This window comes from Dama dama, chromosome 20 (assembly GCF_033118175.1).
Source record: "Dama dama isolate Ldn47 chromosome 20, ASM3311817v1, whole genome shotgun sequence".
Taxonomy (NCBI): domain Eukaryota; kingdom Metazoa; phylum Chordata; class Mammalia; order Artiodactyla; family Cervidae; genus Dama; species Dama dama.
In genome coordinates this window covers 86,107,562-86,131,826 of record NC_083700.1, presented here as the reverse complement: position 1 = coordinate 86,131,826, position 24,265 = coordinate 86,107,562, and the positions used below count along the sequence as shown (strand labels likewise).

The window sequence follows — 24,265 nt, the reverse complement described above, 5'->3', positions numbered from 1 at the left end:
TTTCTGATGTCTGCGTCAGAAGCTTTCTCTTCCCTTTTTCACTTTAATAAAACTCTGCTACACAAAAGCTCTTGAGTGATTAAGCCTGGTTCCTGGTCCTGAAGCTACATCTTCTTCTTCAGAGATCACGAATCCAACACTGTTCACGGTAAGCTATCACTCTGACCTTCTCACCTGACCACCCCCTCTTATCCTCCCACAGCCATCTCCTTAGGCTTCTCATCTTCATGCATCTCCTTAGGCCCATTTCTGTCATACCACCTATGTTCAGCATCATATGAAAACCACCTGTATCTTGATCACCTCTGTAGGTGAAATACCCAGAAAAGAATCTAGAACATGATCAGTGCCCAGCACACATTTGTTATGATAAAAAGTCTACTTTTTCCTTGGTGCTTTTTAAGGCCATGTACTCCAACAAGTGATTTCACTGTATATTGTCTGTCTGGTTTTCATGACATCCCCATTTATTGATTCCCATTTATAGATGGGAATCCCCATTTATAGATGAGGAAATTGAGGTCTGGAGGGGTTAAGAGTTCAAGACTGAGAGCTCAAATGAGGCAAGATTGAGATTCACATCTAAGGTTGCTTGATTCCAATGCTATGACCTTACCCTTGAGCATTATGGAAGGACTGTACAGGCAAGGTTACAAGGAATTTCCCGTCCACTGCAGGCTTTGGAGACAAATGCACAGAGTCACAAGGTGTTGCTGGGGCCATGAGGTGGACACAATTCAACTGGTATTTCCTCCTTGAGAAGTTGAGCCCAGCGGGCAGCATCCTTTCAGAATCACCCTCTGGTGTCCAGCACATCACACAAGGCCTAGCACAGACTGAGTGTCCTGTGGGGGCTAAGTGGACAGAGCAAGCTGAGTAAGAATAATAACAAGGGGGTAAAGGGCATAATGAATATAAGGGATGTGGTAGAATGAATTGAAAGGATTAACAGGATGAAAGAGGCCATGAGGGATGCTGACTCAGGCATTATTGCCCTGGTGTCTCTGGATTGACATTTTCCAAATATCACTATCTTTAAGCAAACTTTGGAAAGCCTAAACCATATGCTTTAAATACATCGTTTTTTCTGCTGCAAAGAGAGTTTAATTAATCAGAGGAAGTTCATACTGCAAATTGGGTATTTACCATAGTGAAATCATGGACCAAAAACTGTGCCTCTGTTGTGGCATGTGCTCGCTGCCATCAATAATGTCTTTTACCTAATCGCAAGGAAGGAGCGAATGCCTAGCAGTCATCTTCCATTCCTTGCCACACCTTTGTTTTTCAAGCTAAGGGGACCACCCTGTAATATAACTCACATCTCCCATCATTGAGCTGAACAGATCTGACAGCTAACGTTTGGCTGCTTTATTTGACCTTAATCTGCTCTTGAACTTTGACTACTGCTACTGGATAACCAGCAACTGCAAAGTGGGAGAAAGCAAGGGGCATAATGCCTGGTTCACAACGCACTGCCCTCTTACTGTTGTTTAATTCAATGGCTCACCATTGTTCCCCTCCTCTGGTCCCAATACCTGCATCCTCAATCTTTCCCTCATACACACTAGGCACTCCCTCTGTATACCTCGTCTACTGTGATGTAAACACAACACAATTTCGTAGAAAAAGGTCTTTATATGATTACAGAAGTCACATAGCTTGGAATAAAAAGCCCAAAACTAAAATGTCAGTTTAGCTTCTTACAAATGGTGTGACCTTAGCCGAATAAATTAACCTCTTTAAGCCTCGGTTTCCTCATTAAGAAAACTGAGATAATAATGTCTAACTCCTAGGATTATGGTGAAGATTAAATGGGAAGACAGAAAAGAAAAATCTGAATGAGTGCTTAAAAACTTGACCTGTGGAAGCTACTCTCATTAGCACTGATATTAATATTAATAAGCATCATGTTGCTGGAGTCATCATTATTGTGTGATTTAAAGACATATGATTTCCATTAATATTTTTGGGGAAAATGTCTATTGCTATAATTTGAAAACATAACCAAAATCATACTTGAGAAAGATGGTAAGATAAGACAGTCGTTTAAAATTTTCTTGCCATTAAACTCTTGAAAATAAACTGTTCTGCTGAATAAAGATAAAACTCAAAAATAATAAATAAAACATTGGAGCCTGTTTCCTGGGAGGTAAAGTCAGCAGGAGCTAGCCTACTCAGCTTGTTGGGGGACATGGATATTGAGGGATAGTGGTTTCTAGGTAAATGTTATAAGAGCCTCATGTCTTGTAGACCACTGCGCCTCATCAGCAGTATACCAAAGGCCTCATTCATCAACTTGCCATCTCAAAAAATAATCTACATTTTGAGAAACACAACAAGATACCAGACCTAAATACACATACCCATATACACACGCAGATAAAAGTTCACCGCAAACCAATAGACTTATCAGTGAATTTGATGGAAACACCATGTGGTTGCAATCAAATTCACTGGGTTTCAAAAAGAGAGCATTTACCTTTTAACAAGCATCCAGTCTAATTACCAATAGAACACACTTAAAATGTAAAAGGAGGGACAAATGAACTGGTTTTCACCACGTGTGCATAAATACACAAATGGCACATTTTACTACCCACCCATTAAAGTGAAAACATCCATCTTCATCATATCCATTTCACAATATTAGACACTGCCATTCTAATCTGGTATCGATAAGAAGGAACAAGGCCTGGAATTTTACACCTGGGCGCATTTCATTTTGTCTCTTTTCAGTGACAGAATTCAATATGACACAGTTCAGTGTGACAGCATCAGGCTGAGACTGTCACCTTAGGGGCTTATACATCTTTAAAATTCTTAGGAAAGTGAAATTGACTGACAGCGAAGCAAAATGATGCTTTTAACTTGAGTTGGAAGATCAGAAAAGTCAATGAAAACACTGAGGGCTCGTTTAGGCTCTTCAGTGAGGAAGCTTTTGGAGGAAAGAACTGGAGTCTCTAAAATGCTTCACCACTGGCAATAGGTGGAACCCCACAGGTGGTCAGGAGGGGAACATCTGCACCGAGGCCGTACTGGGAAGAGGGGTGGGACTTATGCTGAACTATAAAGGAAGACTTTTCTCTATATTTTATCAGATACAACATGATGCATAGCAAGGAATATGAGGTACCCACTCAAACCCTCCTTCCCATTTTACAGATGAATGACCTAGGAGGCATCACTTAACTACTGGGTGTCTCCATTAAATCAACTGCAAACTAGGGCTACAGAAGAAGAATTTCAAAGTGTTGTGGAAACATCCAATCAACCTCAAGGTCCATCAACAAAGGAATGGTAAAAGAAGATGGGGTACATGTGTACAATGGACTACTTACTCAGCCATAAAAAGGATGAAATAATGCCATGTGCAGCAACATTGATGTACCTAGAGATACTAAGTGAATTAAACTAGAGAAAAACAAATACCATACGGTAATTTTTATATGTGAAATCTGATTTTTAAAAAGTGATACAAATGAACTTACAAAACAGAAACCGACTCATAGATTTTGAAATCAAATTTATGGTTTTCAAAGGGGAAATGTGGGTGGAGGAGTGACAAATTAGGAGATTGGAATTAACAAATGCACACTACTATGTATGAAATAGATTACAAAACCCTAGGTTTTTGTAGCTACTGTATAGCACAGGGAACTCAACTCAATATTCTATAATAATCTAAATGGGAAAAGAATCTGAAAAAGAATGGGTAGAAGTTTAGTAACAATCTCTCACTATTTATACCTGAAACAACTACTGTATGTCAACTATACTTCTATTTTAAAAGATAAACGATTGTGGTCATTAAATGAATAAGCCCCAAAATGGACACACACACACACAGATGTATAACTGACACTTTGCTATACACCTGAAACTAACACAACATTGTAAGTCAAATATACTCCAGTAAAATTTTTTAAAAATGTATGTGACCCTCTCTCCTTCCCTCTTTGACTATTGGGCAGGGCACATCCCTCACTACACTTAGCCCTTGGCCTGGAAACCCCAGGGGCAGGGTCCTGCAGTAGCAGTTACTTCGGGATGGGAGCCAACACTTTTGAGAGACTGGGCTTCCTGATCATGAGGATCAAAGGGCTGCAGGCACCAGAGGGCGTGCTGGCTGAGCACTGCCATGATCTGCAGAGGAAGCCCCACTAACCAGCCTTGATCAGCTACCTGAGCTCCAGTCCCAAAGAAGCCATGGTCTGGGAAAGTCCCAATGTGTTTCTACATCTCAAGGGCCATAATACAACACCAACCAGGATGAAGGTGCTCCCAGCACCACTGGAGAGACTATAGTGTTCACACTAGCACAAACACCACCCACTTCAGCCACTCTGCGGAGGGGGCCCAGAAAGAGAGACCCAACTATGGTTCCAGAGCAGGGAGCTAGTAGTTTTCAAACTCCTGTTCTCTATGTCATAGCATCCTGCATCCTACCAAAAGTCATGGAGCTGGAGGAATACCTAGCCTACCCTTTTATGTTTCAAATGGCCACAAAGGAACTTAGAGGCAGGAGTTAAATAATGGCCATAAGGATTATGAATTTAAAAATTAAAACATCACCAGTGGTAATATTACATGTGCATGTCACTTTGTACTGGTTTGGCTAAAAAGTTCGTTCAGGTTTTTCTGTAACATCCCATGGAAAAACCCAAATGAACTTTTTGGCCAACCCAATAATTTACAAAGCATGTTCATATGGGCTAATTCTTTTTGATTCTTATCTTGACAGCACCCTATGAGACAGGCAGGGTAATACTGTTACTCCTATTTTAAACAAGGGAGAATCCAGCATTCAAAATGGTGCATTGACCTTTCCAAGATTAACTGGCTAATCAGTGGCAGAATGTGGACTGAAGGCTGGATCTGACCTCAATTTCTACCATCCTAAACTCAGCTACAGAAAAGGCAGCACTGCGAACCTGAGGACCTAGTCTGGCCAGTGAAAAGTGGCAGGAATAGGGATGGGTAGGGGCTGGCCACAACACAGAGAACAGGAGGGTACAGAGTCAGCAGGGGGGAGATGAGTCCAAGCGCTGGGTGAACTGTGTGGCTGAAAGCCCAGCATATTAATAGAAGATCTAGAACACTGAGGTTCAAAAGGAATTACATGTGTGTTACAGATGCAATCGAACATTTTCTCCTAGTCATATTGAAAAAGGTAAAAAGAAACAGGTGGATTTCACAAATATATCTTATTCAACCCATCCAAAATATTATTATTTCAACATACACTCAATGCAAAAATCGCAAATGAGGTATTCCATACTCCTTTCTTACGTACCAAGGCAGTAAAATCTGGGGTGTATTTTTTGCTTCCAGTACATCCCACTTTTGACTAACCACACAATCAGGCCTGCCATGGCCACCATCCTGGACAGTGCAGGTCTAGAGTTCAGGTAGTGGGTAGGGGACCAGGCCCTGATCTCTGGGTCCTGGACAGACCCAAAGGGAGGAGGAGAAAGACAGTACTTTTCCTACAATTCATCTGAGTCTACCATCACACAACACGCAGTCTCCACCCAGAACACAAAAAGGAAGCTCATCACATTGGCCTGGGCTTCCTCCTTTCTCTCCCTGGGAAAAGAATGAGAGGAAGCAGAAGCTACCAAAACTGCAGAACAAAGCTTGGGTTGCAGTGTGTTACAGGCAGCTGACCTCTTTTAGACCCTGTGGCTTTACCTATAAAATGAGATGATTTGACTAACCCAGGATCCTTGCAATATTTCACCAGTCTTTTTTTCATTCTTGGGTGACTGTGACTGTTAATTTTATGTGTTGATTTGCCTGGGCCATGAGATAACCAGCTATCTGAGTAAACATTATTTCTGGGTGTGTCTGGAAGGATATTTCTGAAAGAGATTAGAGTTTATGTCAGTAGGCTGGGTAAAGCTAACTGCCCTCCCTGATATGGATGCAGGCATCCCCTCATCCACTGACAGCCCAAATAGAAGACAGAATTTGCTCTCTGCCTGACTCCTTGATCTGGAACACCTGTCTTTTCCTGTCCCTGAACTGAGACTTACACCTTCAAGGCTCTTAGGACTAGATTGAAACTATACTCCCAGCTTTCCTGGGTCTTCAGCTCACAGATGGCAGATCATGGAATGTCATAGCCTCCATAATCATGTCAGCTAATGTCTTATATTAATAAATCTCTATATATATCTGTCTTTATAATCATTCACATATCACATATACAGATATGATACATATTCATATATATACACCCACACATACATAAATATTTCCATATGTCTATATCATGTGGGTTCTGGAGAATCTAGACTAACACACTTGTTAATTTGCCTTCTCTCCCAATCTCCTTCTCCCTACCTGCCTCCATTTCTCTCTGGTCCTCCTTCTGAATAAACTTTCATCATCCACTGAGCATGTGCTATGGGCAAGCCCTGTGCTAGTCGCTGGGGGCTTAGAGTTGAGCAACATAGTCCCTGCCCTCAGAAGTTAGGTGTGGTGGGAAATAGATGAACAAAAAGGTATTTTAGAGGGATGCAAAGTATAATGGGGTCACCAGGGACAGAGAATGTGACTATCCTTTGGTTTGAGGGGGATCATAAACAGCCTCAAAGAGGGGAGGTTTTATCTGTCATCCTCAGTTACTAAGTCATCATTTCTTTTTCCAGTTTTCTTCCCCAGTGTAACCAAGAGCCTTCCAGTATGGTCACAATAAGTTGATAAATCCAAATCCAAAGCAAAGAAACTTGACATTGATGTTTGCCAATCCAGCCTTAGAGGACGAAGGCATGGCTTCTGTTTTAGATTAGAAAAACAAAATGAAACAAAACACAGAGTGAAAAATCATGAGGATTCGTGAGATCTGAACATCAGGGGCCATGTGGAATTCCAGACTGGGGAATGATCACTTGCCTTAAGGCAAGTGAGGCACTTGTAAGGCAATGATCGCTTGCCTTACAATTTCTCTCCTTCTCTGCTTGAGATGGTGAAGGTCCACTTATCCCCTGGAGACTGTTAGCACTAGGGTTTGAGCCTAAGCTGTGATCTCACAGTTTTCCATGCTACGATGGATGCATAATATTAGCTTGATATGAAACATGTAGGGGAAAAATCAGTTTTCCAAGTCAGATGGAGACGAAGCATTCGGGAAGAATCTGCAAGTAGAAACTTAATAAAAACAGAAAACATTTGTTCCCAGGAGGACTTGCTAGAACAAACCAACTGTTCCACGTTTGACACTGCACTTGGAATGTGAGAGAAGAGGAAATCAAATCAAAGCACCACCAGGAAAGCCAGCCCCACCCTTGATCGCTTCACCTGAAAACTCTGCACTGTGAATTAGGACTGAGCGCGCGCGTGCGCACGCACGCACACACACATATATATTAGCCTCCTAAAGCCAAAAGCTTCTGAGCACGCAGTCTTTGAGGTTTGAAAATATGTCTTTGTGTTGGCCCATGAATTTTGCGTTCAAGCACTCTTTATAGAAACTTACCAAATTGCCATTAATCCAGTGTCTACTCAGCTCTGACGATCTCTAATAACAATCCTATAACCTTTCTGAGAAGGTCATCCTGCTCCTAATGGAAACACAGTGATCACTGAAAGTAAAAAATTGCCTCCTTCCATCAACCTTATTCTTCCACGACTAGACCTAGGCAGATCTGCACCTCCTATCTTCCTTCTGCACAAATTCAGGTTCTGGGGAACGTCCAGAGGTTTAAGAAAGTCCCTTTTTGGACCAGCCCAGACTAGTAAGTGTGTGTGGAAAGGGTGAGTGGCACTGAAACACCTGTTAGTGACCAGCATGCCTGCAAAGGGCTCTAAGCACAACCCTCCAGGATCTGACGTGGAAGGCCAAACTAACTGGCCTCCTCAGACTGCCACAGGTAATTCTACTGGAAGACTGCTTAAGAAAAGAAACTAGTCTTCATAAAGCAGGCTATCACTTGTAATTTCCCCCCTAAATACCTCTTATTTCCTTCACAATACTTAAAGGACTTGGTATCTTAATTGCCTTCTTATGCCACTCTAAGATAGGAATATTTAAATTAAAGACTATGTGTTTTAGGTTCTACACTAAAGTGCATTAAGGAAATTGATTTTAACTCTAGTATAGCTTGGCCAGCCTCCTGAGGGCTGTGGGGAGGTCAGCCTGCTACAATGGACCAGGAAGAGCTGGGCTCTCTGTCGGCGGCAGATACAGGTCCTGAGAAACACTTCCCATCTGGTGCAGAAACAAAATCCTGTTAACTTCAACTTATGTCACTATATTCCTTGGCCATAAGAATTCAAAAAGAAACCCTTTGAAAACACAGAAGCAGAGCAGAGACACAAAACAGGCCAGGTACGTAGAGCAAGATGGCAGAGAGAGAGTTCAGAAGATATCTGGCAAATCTCTAGGTTGATGGAATCACAGGGCCAGGGAAGGGGAAGGCTGGGAATTGTTTTTTACCCTACTGATAAAATGATTACCCTAAGTCACGGTTCTGACAGTGTCACTGTCCTGTTCAGAGACAACAACCCCCTAATCTGAGGAATAAATGATTGCAATTACATTAAAACTCTTCCAAGATCTGATCCCATGCACCAGTGCCCTCCCCGGCTCCACCCACTGATATCCAGATATGCCTCCTTATAGAGCTCACATTCACACTGCCTTAGCCAAATCACCATACCATCATTATTCACTCATCCAAAGATGGAGACACTGTCTCCAGGCACTGGGGATATAACACAAATAATAATCCTTGGCCTCTAAGAGCTCACAGTCTAGAAAGGAGGCCCATAATTACAGAAGGTTGACAAGTACCCTAGTATGGTACCATACCATGCTACAGGAAAGCAGAAAAAGGGTTTCTCAAACAGCTGAGCCATGTTGTGAAAGTCAATAATGGTATGCACAAATGGGATAAGGCTGGGGAAAGGCACTGAAGGGGAAGACACAGCATATGCACAGGCACTGGGGAGAGAAAAAGCATCTCCTGCTTTTGTGTCTTCTGGCATAAAAGCCTTTCTGGATGTGTGCATGCTAAGCCACCTCAGTTGTGTCTGACTCTTTGTGATCCTATGGACTATAGCCCATGGCTCCTCTGTCCATTGGATTCTTCAGGCAAGAATACTGGAGTGGGTTGTCTTCCCGACCCAGGGATTGAACCTGTGTCTCTTAATGTCTCCTACACTGGCAGGTGTGTTCTTTACCACTAGCACCACCTAAGCCGTTATCTACTTACAATATCTTCACTCCATCTACTTCTTAAAATCTTACCTATTTTGTTCAGTTCAGTTCAGTCACTCAGTCATGTCCGACTCTTTGCGACTCCATGAATTGCAGCACGCCAGGCCTCCCCATCCATCATCAACTCCCGGAATTTACTCAAACTCATGTCCATCGAGTCGGTGATGCCATCCAGCCATCTCGTCCTCTGTCGTCCCCTTCTCCTCCTGCTCCCAATCCCTCCCAGCATCAGGGTCTTTTCCAATGAGTCAACTCTTTGCATGAGGTGGCCAAAGTATTGGAGTTTCAGCTTTAGCATCAGTCCTTCCAATGAACACCCAGGACTGATCTCCTTTAGGATGGACTGGTTGAATCTCCTTGCAGTGCAAGGGACTCTCAAGAGTCTTCTCCAACACCACAGTTCAAAAGCATCACTTTTTCGGCGCTCAGCTTTCTTCACAGTCCAACTCTCACATACATACATGACCCCTGGAAAAACCATAGCCTTGACTAGACAGACCTTTGTTGGCAAAGTAATGTCTCTGCTTTTTAATATGCTATCTAGGTTGGTCATAACTTTCCCTCCAAGGAGTAAGCGTCTTAATTTCATGGCTGCAATCACCATCTGCAGTGATTTTGGAGCCCAAAAAAATAAAGTCTGACACTGTTTCCACTGTCTCCCTACCTATTTCCCATGAGGTGATGGGACCAGATGCCATGATCTTAGTTTTCTGAATGTTTAGGACCTAGCTTAAAGGATTCTAAGTCATCTTCTTTGTTTACTATTAAAGACAAAGTTCCTCTTCCTTCCTTTTTGCTCCCATAACCCACAGTTTAGCACCTTGCACAGTCTGCTCTGTGTTCACAGAGACAAGGAAACAGAGTAACAGTGTCAAGAAGAAAGCTGGGCTCAGGAGTAGGTGACAGAAGTACTGCTTTCACAAAGCAGCTTGAACCAAGTCAAAGGATGCTGGGGTCTTAGTCCCCATTCCTCTCCCTCAGGATGATGGCAGCACAGGTGTGGGTGAGTGGCTTACAGAGCCAGATCAGCGCGCTCTGCTCTCTGATCAGGGTATTATTCAGGGTAAAGGTAAAGCTTTGCAGGGGAAGGCACTGACAAAACTATGCTTAGCCCATAAATAACCTAAGTGAAACATGTCAACTTTCTTTCTATTACATTGATATAAGATCACCTAGGTCCCTCAAGTGGTCAGTAATCAGGTGCTAATGTGTTACATGAGGAGTTGAACCATTACAGTGTTGCTATCTTCATATTTAACCCACCAAGAATTTTTAAAAAATATATGTACTATAACTGCTGTTTCATCAAAAAAGGCATTTAAACACGAAAATATAGAAAATATGTCTCAAAATAATCAATATGGCTTTATGAAAAATACACAAGACTGTTATTTTTCTTACTAAAAATTAGACCAGTTCAGATTAGGCAAGTCAGCGCTTTAAAATTTCTTTATTTATAGACCCCACCTGACACTATATGGGACTGACCCACCCAAAGGAGACCCACACCTCTGTATAGTTTTCTGCCTTTGAGTGCTGGTAGTCCTGTCACGTGTTTATTCTCAGCAGAATACAGCACAGTGAGAGGTCAGTCACTGACTCCTGTGATCACAGAAACTCTGTAAGACTCTATCGTGGTAGGCTTCTCTGGCTGCTCAGATGGTAAAGAATCTGCCTGCTATGTGGGAGACCCAGGTTCAATCCCGGGGTGGGGCAGAACCCCTGGAGAAGGGAATGGCTACCCACGTCAGTATTTTCGCCTGGAGAATTCCATGGACAGAGGAGCCTGGTTGGCTACACTCCGTGGGATTGCAAGGAGTCAGACAGGACTGAGCAACTAAACTTTTCACCAGCTTATTGAGAAAAGATTTCACAGGGCCAAAAATGGTTCTGCGCATAAATGCTAGGGAATAAGTGCTCCAGATTGAGCTGGAGTAGCCCTGGTTTAAGGCTGTCAGGAACAGTTGCCTCTGCTTTTCAGGTTGCCAAAGCACTGGAAACCATGCAATTGTAGCGACGACATGGGGGTCTCCTTGGTTCCCAAATCCTTTGACAGATCCCTCTGGGCTGTAGTCATATTGCTAGAATCCTTCTGGAAACCCAAGAGGATCTTCCCAAGGACACTAGTAGATGAGTATTGGTAGACTGTGTGTTCTGAGCTGTAAATCAGACATTCAACTGCACTGTTTCACCCTGAGGTCTAGACAAAAATTCCCAAGAAGGTTGGATGGGGTGAGGCCTGAATTGTGGACATGTTTGGTAGCAACCATAACCCTGACTGACCTCCGTATATCATGCAGATTTCACAAAAGACTGCTTACCCATCATCACATGTGATCCTTTTGGCAATCTTCTGACATCAGATATTATAAGCAGTATATTCATTGTACAACTAAGGTTTAGAGGAGCTACATGACCAAGGTCACCTAATCAGTAATAATATAAACAATCTCTTTTTCCCAAATCTAGTGATATTTTCACAAAGCTATGATGCTCTGGAATCAGACTGTCCGGCACATATGGGGCTTGAATCCACAATTTATGAGAATCCTAATCTCCACATCCTTCCCTCCTGAACTAGTAAGTGTGAGCTAAGACCTTGGAGAATGGTAGCATGAGGATACTTAACCCATGCTTTCAGTAGAATCACACCCTCCCTACTTTAGCCTTGAGAAAGCAAGACAAAGTTTGTGGTGAGTGTCCTGGTTAGATGGCATCACCAACTCAATGGGCATGAGTCTGAGTAAACTCTGGGAGTTGGCAATGGACAGGGAGGCCTGGTGTGCTGCAGTCCATGGGGTTGCAAAGAGTCGGACACGACTGAGCGACTGAACTGTTAACTGAACTGTTCTAAGAAAAAGGTTAAAAATACACACATCGTTTCAGTCTCTGCCACACAATATCCCAAGATGTCATTTCCTCTCTGCAACACTAGCCTCTGCATCATAAAGAACAGAATTTTTTTTTTTACCCTAAAATGGGCAGTAGTTAATAGTTGATTGTGAGGGGGGGTAGTTTTATAGATTATTTTTCCCAGTTCCTTTCAAAAGAATTCCTTTTTATTTTTCTTTGCCCAAAGTGACCACTTGGGCAGGAAACTGGCATTTAGTCTTGCTTTTCAAGGGCCAGGGACTGTTAGGTCTTTTACAAATGTTTTCTCATTAATCTTTCTAATACTTCAGTGAGGATAGTATTATTTTTGTTATTCCTTTTTTTTTTCCCAGGTGAAGAAACAAAACCTTAAGAGTTGAGGAGATCTGCTTAAGATGACACAAAAAAACTCTGAAAGGTACCCAAGCACATAAGACTCTCCAGCCTATCTGTCCTTCATCTTTCTTTCTTTCCTTCCTTCCTCCCTCCCTTTTACCCACTTCCAAATACATGAACAAATTCTGCCACTAGGGGTACAAAGTTCTGGTTCTAGCCTAAGGAATGTCAATGTAGTGTATAATAGAAAAGTCTGAAATGCTGTGATGGGGAATACACAGGGGCAGTGGAAGCTGGAGAAGGTCAGTGCCTGAGCTGTGGGTAAAGCCCAGCTGAGTCCTCCATGGGATGGGAGAGGGGGCATGAGCTTCAGGTGACACAGTGCAGGTGGACATAAGCTGAGGAGGCTTGGCACCAGCAGATCAGTGGTTAGCAAACCTGGGATACAGAATGTGAATAACGGGTGGCAGAGATACAGCTGGACAGGGCAACCCAGGCTAGGGCCTTTTATGCAACACTAAGGAATCTAGAGTTACTCCACCACAGCCCAGGCTCACATGTTTTGATTTCCTTTAGACTCACAAGTCACAAAACATTCACATAGTTGACCCATTCTCATAGGTGTAAATATAATGATGTTCAATTTCACGCATGCGAGTAGAAAATCTGTCCCCATTTTTCTCCCATTGGGAAATGAAAGGATTAAGCATCATGGAAATTAATGACAGGAACAATCCTATATCCAATCTAACTGTTCTTTTAACAAGTACATATTGGCAATTGTTTGTATTTTATTATTAATGACTTGTAAAGCCTTTCACGCCTGAGTCTGGGCACAGCTGCCCCACACCAGATGCATCATCGGGGCAAGAAGATTCCAGCATGGCTTCTGGTGGAGCCTGGCAGTGGTACTGGTAGCAGTATAAAATCTCCCCATCCTTCCTCTGGATGCCCTGGCAGGAGAAGGTCTCCAACAGTTCCCCTGTGTAGGGCTCAGCGCATAGCTCACCTTTGCACAGAAACCTCTCCACTGTTTCAGCTCGTCAGAAACCAAAGGCGAGTGCTATTCAGAGTACGATCAATGTAGTCATTTGTTAGAGAAGCAAAAGGGAGAAGGGACCAAGAGGCGGAGGAGAATAACCACCACCCTGGACAGTGGCAGTTTCCAAAAGCACTTTCAGGGATGACTTCGGGAATCAATTTTAAAGGAGAGAAGAAAATAGATAAAATGAGAGATTTCAAAACAAGAGGTGTTACAGAGGAGGATGCTTTGTGTGGTAACGGCAAGGCTTTTGTCCACAAGTATAGGATCTGCCTGGGCCTTATGGCCCAAGTCTCCCCCTGCCAGAAACTGGAAATTAGCCTTGCTGGCTTAGAAACTGACAGCAGGCCTCTGCAGTTCCCGATCTGTCACTCCGTCTTTGAGCTACAAGTGACCGGACTGGGGCCCTGTCTCTGGTTCTCATGCTCAGCAGAGCTATCCATTCATTAAGTAAAAAGAAGAAGCGGTCTCTCACACCATCCACCTCCTAGTGAGCAGCGTGGATGGAAGCCAAGCCCATCCCAGAATGTGCTGCCTCAGCAGACTCTGGACAGAGGCAGGCGGACGCTGTAGAACACCTAGGGCTCTGCGGCGGATCTGTAATAAACAGAGAACCATCCCCAGTGGATCCCCAGTGGGGCGGTCCTACTTGGCAGTCAGCACAGACGCTCTTCAGTGGGCACCCCCAGCTTCACTCGGTCCCCGTGGCAATCACCACACACCTGTGGGCGCGGCTGCACTGGGTCCCGGGGCCACAGTCCCCGGGGCTGGGAGCCACGGTGCGTAGCCGTTCTTCCCACCACCATGCCTCTTCAGGTTAGACCGTGACACTGTGGAGAGACGAGCTGCGGAGTCAGAAAAACCTGCGTTCAGTTCCTCGCGCCACCACTCGTTAGCTAGGTGCCTGCAAGTTACCCTCTCTCTGATTCTTAGAACATTACCTTCTCTTTATGCATTTCCCAAGCATCTTGCTTTATGCTCGACACATTTTACTGTTCTTGCCAGTTTGTAGGTATCCTCACTAGACAGACAAGTAACTAAAGTGTCAGTTGTTCAGTCATATCCAACTCTGAGATCCACGGACTGTAGCCTGCCAGGCTCCTTTGTCCATGGAATTCTCCAGGCAAGAATACAGAGGAGGTAGCCAGTCCCTTCTCCAGGTGATCTTCCCGACCCACGATCAAACCCGGGTCTCCCACATTATAGGCAGATTCTTTACTGTTTGGACTAATTCTTATCACCTTCTTTCTATGCATTTATCAAGCATCCTGCATTGTGCGTAACACATTTTACTGTTCTTGCCAGTTTGTAACTATCCTCAACTAGATTTCAAGTTCCTCAAGTAGACACCACCTCAGGCTTATTCACAGTCTTGTCCCCAGTGACAACTACAGTGCCTGAGACATAACATAACTCAACAAACCTATGTAGATGAACACTGAATCTCTACCTAAAAGGCAAAGAACCTGGCACAGTGGGCCATCATCGGAGCCCTCAATAACTGCTGTTTCTCTTAATCTTGTCCCTTCCCTTCCCCGATTACTACTTGGGTTCTGCTGGGATTATGGCCAACCTCAATTATTACCCACCAGATATATCCTAGCTAATAACCCACTGGCTGGAGAACAGGATCTTAGTTAACCCATTGTCTGAGAATAGGATCAATCTATCTTCTGCCTCCCTTCTGGCAATGATAGAACATTGTTTCAAAAGGATGAACCATTCTTGAGCCAAGATGCTGCCAGCTAACTAACTGGTCTGACTGCCATGTCCTACCCAAACCACCCAAAAGCCAGGCCTTCCTTGGTCATCAGTGCCAACCTGAGTCACACTGGAGTCCTTCCTCTGCCTTTCTTTGGACAGCATCTCACTTTCAGCATCTTCCTTTGAGGCAGATCTGGAGCTCAATTGATCCTCCAGTCCTCTTTAAGATAATCACTGTAGTCTAATAAAAAATATATATCCCCAGTTCCTGAAAGAGAATTCAAAAATCCCTTGCTTGTAAGGTGACTTCTGGAAGGGCCCTGAGATAGATTCAGGACAAGGGCTGATCACTAGAAAGGCAAACCACGTGATTAGAGGGGTGGAACTTTCAGCTTGGTCCCCTGCCCTTTGTGGGCATTGAATTTAATCACGTGACCAATGATGCACTTTATAATGCTTACATAGTGAAACCTCAATAAAATTTCTGAACAGTGAGGCTCAGGGAAGTTCCTGATGATGAATATACTGGTGTACTGGAGAGCACCCTGACTCCACAGGGATGAATGCTCTTACACCCTCCCCTCCCCCATTTTGCTGCTCTATGTATCTCCTCATTTGGTTATTCATCTGGATCTTCTATAATAAAAGGGTAATCACAAGTGTACTGCTTTCTTGAGTTCTGGAAGGTATTCTAACAAATTTCTGAACCTGAAGAGGCCATACAAACCCCTCAGCTTGTAGACAGCCAGAGAGAAATGTAGGTTTATTCGGTTGTTGTTCAGTTGCTCTGTCGTGTTTGACTCTTTGCGGGCCCATGGACTGCAGGACACCAGGCTTCCCTGTCCTTCACTATCTCCCAGAGTTTGCTCTAACTCATGTCCATTGAGTCAGTGATGCCATCCAATCATCTCATCCTCTGTCACCCACTTCTCCTCCTGCCCTCAATCTTTCCCAGTATCAGGGTCTCTTCCAGTGAGTCGTCTCTTCTCATCAGGTGGCCAAAGTACCCAAGTTTCAGCATCAGCCCTTCCAATGAATATTCAGGATTGAAATACTTTAGGATTGTTTGGTTTGATCTCCTTTCTGTCCAAGGGACTGTCAAGAGTCTTCTCCAGCAACAGAGTTTGAAAGCATCAATTCTTTGGTGATCAACCTTCTTTATGACCTAACTCTCACATTGGTACATGATTATTGGGAAAACCATAGCTCTGGCTATATGGACCTTTGTCAGCAAAGTGATGTCTCTGCTCTAAGTTTGTCACGGCTTTTCTTCCAAGGAGCAAATATCTTTTAATTTCATGGCTGCAGTCACGGTTCACAGTGATTTTGGAGCCCAAGAAAATAAAGTCCATCACTGCTTCCATTTGTTTCCTCATCTATTTGCCATGAAGTTATGGGACCGGATGCCATGATCTTAGTTTTCTGAAAGTTGAGTTTTAAGCCAGCTTTTTCACTCTTCTCTTTCACCTTCATCAAGAGGCTCTTTAGTTACTCTTTGCTTTCTGCCATTAGGGTATTGTCATCTGTGTGTCTGAGGTTATTAATATTTCTCTCAGCAATCTTGATTCCAGCTTGTGATTCATCTAACCTGGCATTTTGCATGATGTGCTCTGCATATAAGTTAAATAAGCAGGCTGACAATATACAGTCTTGACATACTCCTTTCCCAATTTTGAACCAGCCCATTGTTCCATGTCTGGTTCTAACTGTTGCTTCTTGGCCTGCGTACAGGTTTCTCAGGAAGCAGGTAAGTTCGTCTGGTATTCCCATCTCTTTAAGAATTTTCTACAGTTTGTTGTGATTTACACAAAGGTTTTACTCTAGTCAATGAAGCAGAAGCAAATGTTTCTCTGGAATTTCCATTCTTTATATGATCCAATGGATGTTAGCAATTTGATCTCTGGTTACTCTGCCTTTTCTAAATCCAGCTTGTACATCTTGAAGTTCTCTCTTCATGTACTCTTGAAGTCTAGCTTAAGGATTTTGAGCAAGACATTGCTAGCACGTGAAATGAGTGCAATTGTGTGGTAGTTTGAACATTCTTTGGCATTTCCCTTATTTGAGATTGGAGTGAAAACTGACCTTTTCCAGTCCTGTGGCCACTGCTGAGTTTTCCAAATTTGCTGGCATATTGAGTGCAACACTTTAACAGCATCCTCTTTTAGGATTCAAAATAGCTCAGCTGGAATCCCATCACCTCCACTAGCCTTTATTCATAGCAATACTTCCTAAGGCCCACTTGACTTCACACTCCAAGATGTCTGGCTCTAGGTGAGTCACACACCATTGTGGTTGTCTGGCTCATTAAGACCCTTTTTTTAAAAAATAGTTCTTCTGGGTATTTTTGTGGCTGGGGTCTGATGTGGGGAGAGGTAGTTTGCCCTAACGGTAGAAACCAATTCAACACTGTAAAGCAATCATACTCCAATTAAAAAAGTGAAATATTAAAATAAAAAATGGTCCAGGAGCTTAACAGACATCTCGCTAAAAAAGATACACAAATGACAAATAAGCATGTGAAAAATTATACAGTCTACCTTACATATCATGAGGAAGTGAAAATTAAAGCAACAATGAGATACCATTATGCACCTACTAGAATGGCAAAATCTGAAACATTGATAACACCAAGAGCTGGCAAGGATGTGCGGCAACAGGAACTCTTATTCATTGCTGGTGGAAATCTAAAATAGTAAAGATACTATGGAAGACAGTGTAGAGGTTTCTAACATAACTAAGCACACTCTTACCATCTGATCCAGCAATTGTGTTCCTTGGCACTTAATGAAAGGAGCTGAAAACTTATGTCCACATAAAAACCTGCATTCATATGTTTATAGTCATTTTGCTCGTAATTGCCAAAGCCTGGAAGCAAACAAGATGTCCTTCAGTAGGTGAATGGGCAAATAAACCATGGTACATTTAGACAATGAATATTAGTCAATTAAAAAGAAATGAACCTTAAATGCACATTATTAAGTGAAAGAAACCAACCTAAAAAAGGTGAATATGATTCCAACCATATGTTAATCTACAAAAGGCAAGACTACAGAGGCAATAAAAAGATCAGTGTTTGCCAGTGGTGCATGCGGAGGGAAGAGGGGAGACATGAACAGGCAGAGCACAAAAGATTTTAGGGGAGTGAAAACACTCTGTATGTATTATAATGATGGATATGTGTCATCATTCTTTTGTCCAAACCCATAAAATGCACACTACCAAGAGTGAACACCAAGGTAAGCTATGGACTTTGGGTGATTATGATGTATCAATGTAAGTTCATCCTTTGTGAAAGTTGTACCACTTTAGTTTTTTGATAATGAGAACAGAGGAGGTTATGTTTGTGTGCGGGGAGGAGAGATACAGGAAATTCTATACCTTCTTCTCAACTTTGTTGTAAACCTAAAAATTTTCTTTAAAAGTCTTTAGAATAAATAACACAATTAAATGATGGCTAATTCAAGTGCACCCAGCTGTAAATCAATGGTTTCTGAAAAGCATAATTCACGAACATTTTAAAGAGATCAATTATGGAGGAAATTTTTTTTTGTCTGTTTTTTTTTTATAAAAGAGATTTTCAGAAGTTTCCTGGGTCAAACTCCACCATACCATTTACCTTTAAGATAAGGTACAAAACTATTTACATTTAACTTAATATGGATCAATTCTTAGTCCTCATCTTACTTGACAGACCAGCAGTACTGGGCATAGTTGACCCCTCCTGCCTCCAGGAAACACCTCTTCTCTTGGCTGTTACTCTCCTGGATTTTCTCCTTCCTCACTGGCAACTTTTACTCGGTTTTCTTCACTGGCTTCTTCTTATCTCCTCAACCTCTAAATGTTGAGAGAGAGCATGACTCAGACCACAAAACTCTTGGCTTCTCTCCCCAAACTCATTGCTTCTATACTTTTACATGTGCTAATGGTTTCTAATTGCATTTATATCTTTCCTGACCTCTAGATTCCTTTACCCAGCTGTCTACTCCACAACTACACATGGGCATCCAAACCACATCTCAAACTTAAATGTCCATAGTAACACTCCCCCAACCTCTTCTTCCTTCAACATTTCCCAGTTTAGTAAATGGCAACTCCAACCTTCCCAGTTTCTCAGCCCCAAATTTTTGGAGACAGTCTCAATTGCTCTTTTGCAAGCAAAACTCTTTCAATAAACTCTGCAGGCTCTATCCTCAAAATTCATGGGGAAGTTAGCTGTTTCTCAATCCCTCCATCATTTCCTTTCTGAGCCGAGTATGCTCATCAACCCTATTTGTCTACATCCCCTCATTATCTCCTTGTTTTCACATGCATTCCCTTACCACTCCCTTACCCCACTGCAGTCACCACAGCAAGTCTTTGAAAAAGCAAGTCAGAGCTTGTTACTCAAGAGTGCTACAATTATGTCAACATTTACAAGGGGGGAGACAGTCTTAGGTTAAATAAACAATCATACCACCAATAATTGGTAGAAAAAGAATGATTAAAACCCAACTCCTTCTGAATCCAAAGCCCACACTCACAATCATAAGTCCCTACTGTCAGGAAGCCACTGGCACATTAAATGCAAAATACATTTATACCCTAAGCCTTGGTGGAACTGAAATATATAGACAAGATTTTGAGGTATCGAATAGACTCATTCATTCATTCGACAAGCACTATTTGAAAATCAGTCAATACTCTAGACCTGTTGGTTCAGCAATGAATACAGGAAACTGTCCTCAGAGAACTTATAGTCTAAAAAGGAAGATGTACAATAAGACAAAACAGATAACAACTCAATGAAAATGAATTTGAGCAAACTCTGGGACACAGTGGAAGACAGAAGAGCCTGGTGTGCTACAGTCTGCGGGATTGCAAAGAATAGGATACAACTTAGTGACTGAACAACAACAACAAAATAAACAGAGTGATAAAGCTGGGTAAAGAAGACAGAGCAACAGAGAATGACTACTGCAAAGCAGCAGAGACAGGGATGCTCTTAATGCACTGAAGCAACAGCAAGAGGCCAGCTATTCTTCAGCAGAGTAACTGCCAGGTGAAAAGTAGGAAGAAATATTACATCTGATGGTGAAGAGTGAGGAGAGAAGCATTAGTTATTGCCTGCCTCATCACCTGAAAACGAAGCAGGAGAAATTCTTTTGGTTCCTGAAGAACTAAAGGGAATACTTCTAATCTTCCATTCTATTAACAGAGTAAGTGTCCATAATAATACCTGGCATGTAATATATGCTCAATAAGACCAATATCCAGAAGTATTATATCTGCCACTTCATTCTTTTTCAAAATAGTCTTCACTATTCTTAGACATCTGCATTCTGATATATAAATTTTAGAAGCTATCAAATAACACACAAACACACCCATACATGTTAGAATTTTGAGCTGGACTGCACTGACTTTATTGTATCATCTGCAAAAACAACACCATAACAATATTTATAAAGGCACCAGGAAAAAATCTGTAGATAGAACACACAAGATCTACATATCAATAAGAAAAAGGAAACTCACTCCAGATAAAAACAGGGCAAGGGATATGAACATGAAACCTAGAAGACAAAACCTGAATAGCCAATAAACAGATGAAAATAGCCTAACCTCAAATGTATTTCTGGCAAATGCAAATTAAAGCAAAGATGAGGAATCATACTACACCCATAAGATTGGCAAAAACTAAAAGTCTAACAGTAACAAATGATTTAATTATTGCTTTTTATATGGAGCACAGGGTACTCTTATAAACCCTGCTTCTGTATATATAAATTGGGAAACCCACTTTAAAATATAATTTGGAAATATCCACTAAAACTGAAAATGCATATATAGGAAGAGCCAACAATCTGGTCCTAGACATTCTGCTTTACAATATCGTCTCGCTTGAGGCCAAAGGGATAGATAAAAGTTGTTATTAAAGATTGTTTATAGCCCCACATTGTTAACTACCTAAGCGCTCATCATCAGAAGATATGGTAAATAAATATTTTTATATTCATTTAACTAAATACTAAGTAGCAGTTAAAATGAGTGAATCAGAACTACTTATATATCAACAGGGAAAAATCTCAAAATTGATGCTAAGCCCAAACAGTAAAGAGATAAGTTCATATTAAGTATGAATGCATTTTTGCAAAGTTTTAAAATACATAGCATCTAAAGCACATTTTGTTTTAGATATGTCATATGCAGTAAAATTTTAAACTCTTGAAGAAACGTCAAACATCATACTCAAAATACTGATTTCCACTTGAGGAAAGATGGAATAGGTTCAAGAGGCTATGTGTTCACAGAGGCTTTATGTGCATCTATAATATTTTAATTCTTAAAGAAAAAAAACTGAAGCTTTGTCCAAACCATGCTGATATCTATAATAATAGCCTCTGTATTTATCTGTATGTTTAAAATCTGCATAATTTTAAAAAGCAACAATGAAACATCAGAATGGTTTTTTGGGTGCAAGTGAGACTTTTTCAACATTTTGGTGGCCATCTGTAGAACTATATGGCCATATGCATCTTCCCAAAATTATGTTTCTGCTTCCAAGCAAAAGCAAATACCCTGTGTTACATTCATTGTCAAAAGAGTTGAATTTGCCTTTTTTTCTATGGGGGTCACTTTGAGTTGAGTAAGTGTCTTTCAATTGAACTCTATCTGAGATGAGCGTCCCTGATTTGTTGCCCCAAACATCAGAGGGAAATTTGTAAGAGCCTAAAATTTGAGTTATGCACAGTTCCCGTCTTCCTTATTTGGTCTTTATCATCAAGACTCGTTTATTGAAGCATACATTTCTCCTTCCCAACACATGAAAAATATGTGACTATTTCAGGGACTTCTATATTTGAGCTCTGAACTCAATGAACACCCAAGTAATCTCTCTCATGATTACAGATGATTTCTCTAGCAACCCAAAATTGAGCTCTTTAACTCTCATTCTGACAGTGTCTACATTATCTTTTTTTATGCAAGCTAAGAACTACTCTGAAAATGTGTCAGCTATGACTCAGAGATTGGTTTAACCATTTGCTTTGTTTTTCAATATTGAAGATGTATAAGAAAAAGCAAAAATTTTCCCTAAAGATTACAATTACCAACACCTCGGGGGGGTGGGGGGGAAGAACAGCTGCTCCAGATGTTAAGTGAATTAAATGACAACAAAGATATCAAATGTACTCATCAGATCGTCCAAAAGAATGTCATCCTGATAAGGAAATAGGATCATTAAAATTAAATGATTATATAGAAATGAACAAACATCATTTCCAATATTCTAATTTGGATTTGTAGTTAAACTCAACCATGCTATTTCTCTTTTCTAAATAAAGAGATTTCTGGAAGCAGCATGTTCTCTTATAAAGCATGAGTTTTGAAAAAAAACAAAACTGGGTTCAAGTCACAATTTTGCAAATTATTAACTGGTGACCTTGCAGAAATCACTTAACTTCTGTAAACTCCACTTTCCTCCCTTGTAAAATGGGGATAACAAAAGTGTTATGGGATAATCAAATGTATATTATGGGAATCTGTGAAGAATTAATTGAGATGATGAATGAAAGGGCTTCGAAAAATGCTTGTCACATAATAAAGATGAATTAGTAATTATTAGTCATATTCTTAATTGCAATAAATACTAGCTATTATTATTATCACTTGCCACACATAATTGACATGTGTGAGACATTGCTATTTTCAACAGATCATCAAAAACGTGTTCCTGATTCCTACAACTCAAAAAAAGAATTAAAACCTTTAAAATGAAAAGCCCATACAACAACATTCAAGATATGAGAGAACATTTTCTTTCCCCAAATTGGGGATCTTTGTAGGCATATTCAAAATACCTGACCTGGAGTAAAATGGATAACTTCCCTGACTCCTCAAAACAGAACTGAGCATTTCTTTTTCTTGATACTCCCAGTTCATACTTCTGTATTTCTAGTATACTCACTGTTTTTACTGCTCCTTCCCCTCGGCCGTGAGCTACAGGGGAGAGGAGACTGTTTCCATATCTGTATCACCTGTATCAAGCACAGAGCTTACCAAACACTGGGTGCTCAATGAATAATTAATGACTGACTAGGAATGAGAAAGAGAAAACAAAACAAGCATTTACCAAGTACTTGCTGTGTGCCAGACACAGAGTTAGGTGCTTTACATACCTGTCACCTGACCCAGTCCTCACAGTAACACTGGCAAGTAGGCACTGCTACTAACCACATACTAAAGATGGAGAAACCAAGATTCAGAGAAAGAAGCCATTCCAGAGTATGAAAGTAGTAAATGATCGCACCAACTTTCAAATTCGCTTTGGTCTAATGCTTAAACTCTTATTCTCTCCCTTCATCTAGATCACCCACCTTACAGAACAAACTCTCTGGGAAAAATGGAGGCACATAGGAACTTTTAGAATGACGACCCTCGCGTGTGGGGCCCTAGAATGAAGACCCTCACGTGTGGGGCCCTAGAATGAAACATCTGTTGCTGACTCATCCAGTCTTCACTCTGATATCAGATATCAAGCTTCCTATTCCTTGACTGTTTCTCCTAAGTTTCTCACTCACTGCGTCTGTATACCATCTCCCTTAACCTACGGATTACTTGTAGGGCATGTGCTAAGACACTTCAGTCGTGTCCTACTCTTTGTGACCACATGGGCTGTAGCCTGCCAGCCTTCCCTGTCCATGGGATTTTCCAGACATGAATCCTGGAGTGGGTTGCCATTTCCTTCTCCAGGGGATCTTCCCAACCTAGGGATCAAACTAGCCATCTCCTACATCTCCTGCATTAGCAGATGGGTTCTTTACCACTAGCGCCACCTGGGAAGCCCAGGTTAAGCCACCCAGGTTAAGCTCTTAACCTGTAATGTTTCTCTATTTTGTCTAAGCTGACTTTCTTAGATTTCAGCCCTTGGCAGCTTAAGCCTGAGGTCTAAGGGAAAACTCTGAATTCTGAGTTCTCTCACTCACCGCCCTTGGTGGCCACTGCCAACCATACCCCATCAGGGCATTTAATTCAGACTGGTACACTCGAAGTTTTCCTAAAACACCCAAGACCAATAAAAAGACTAACTGTCCAAGGGTTTGATGAGTCAA

General features: G+C 41.7%; 1 protein-coding gene and 1 long non-coding RNA gene across 8 annotated transcripts in view; one reads left to right on the top strand and one right to left on the bottom strand.

Annotated features, from left to right (window-relative positions):
• The window catches only part of DAB1 (DAB adaptor protein 1), a 338,270-nt gene that overhangs the window by 236,702 nt on the left and 77,303 nt on the right, over positions 1 to 24,265 (bottom strand). The gene's annotated exons all lie outside the window — the stretch shown is intronic.
• LOC133040300 (uncharacterized) lies at positions 34 to 3,426 on the top strand. Its single transcript, XR_009688946.1, has 2 exons — positions 34 to 148; positions 3,163 to 3,426. It is a non-coding gene; the product is annotated as an uncharacterized LOC133040300 (long non-coding RNA).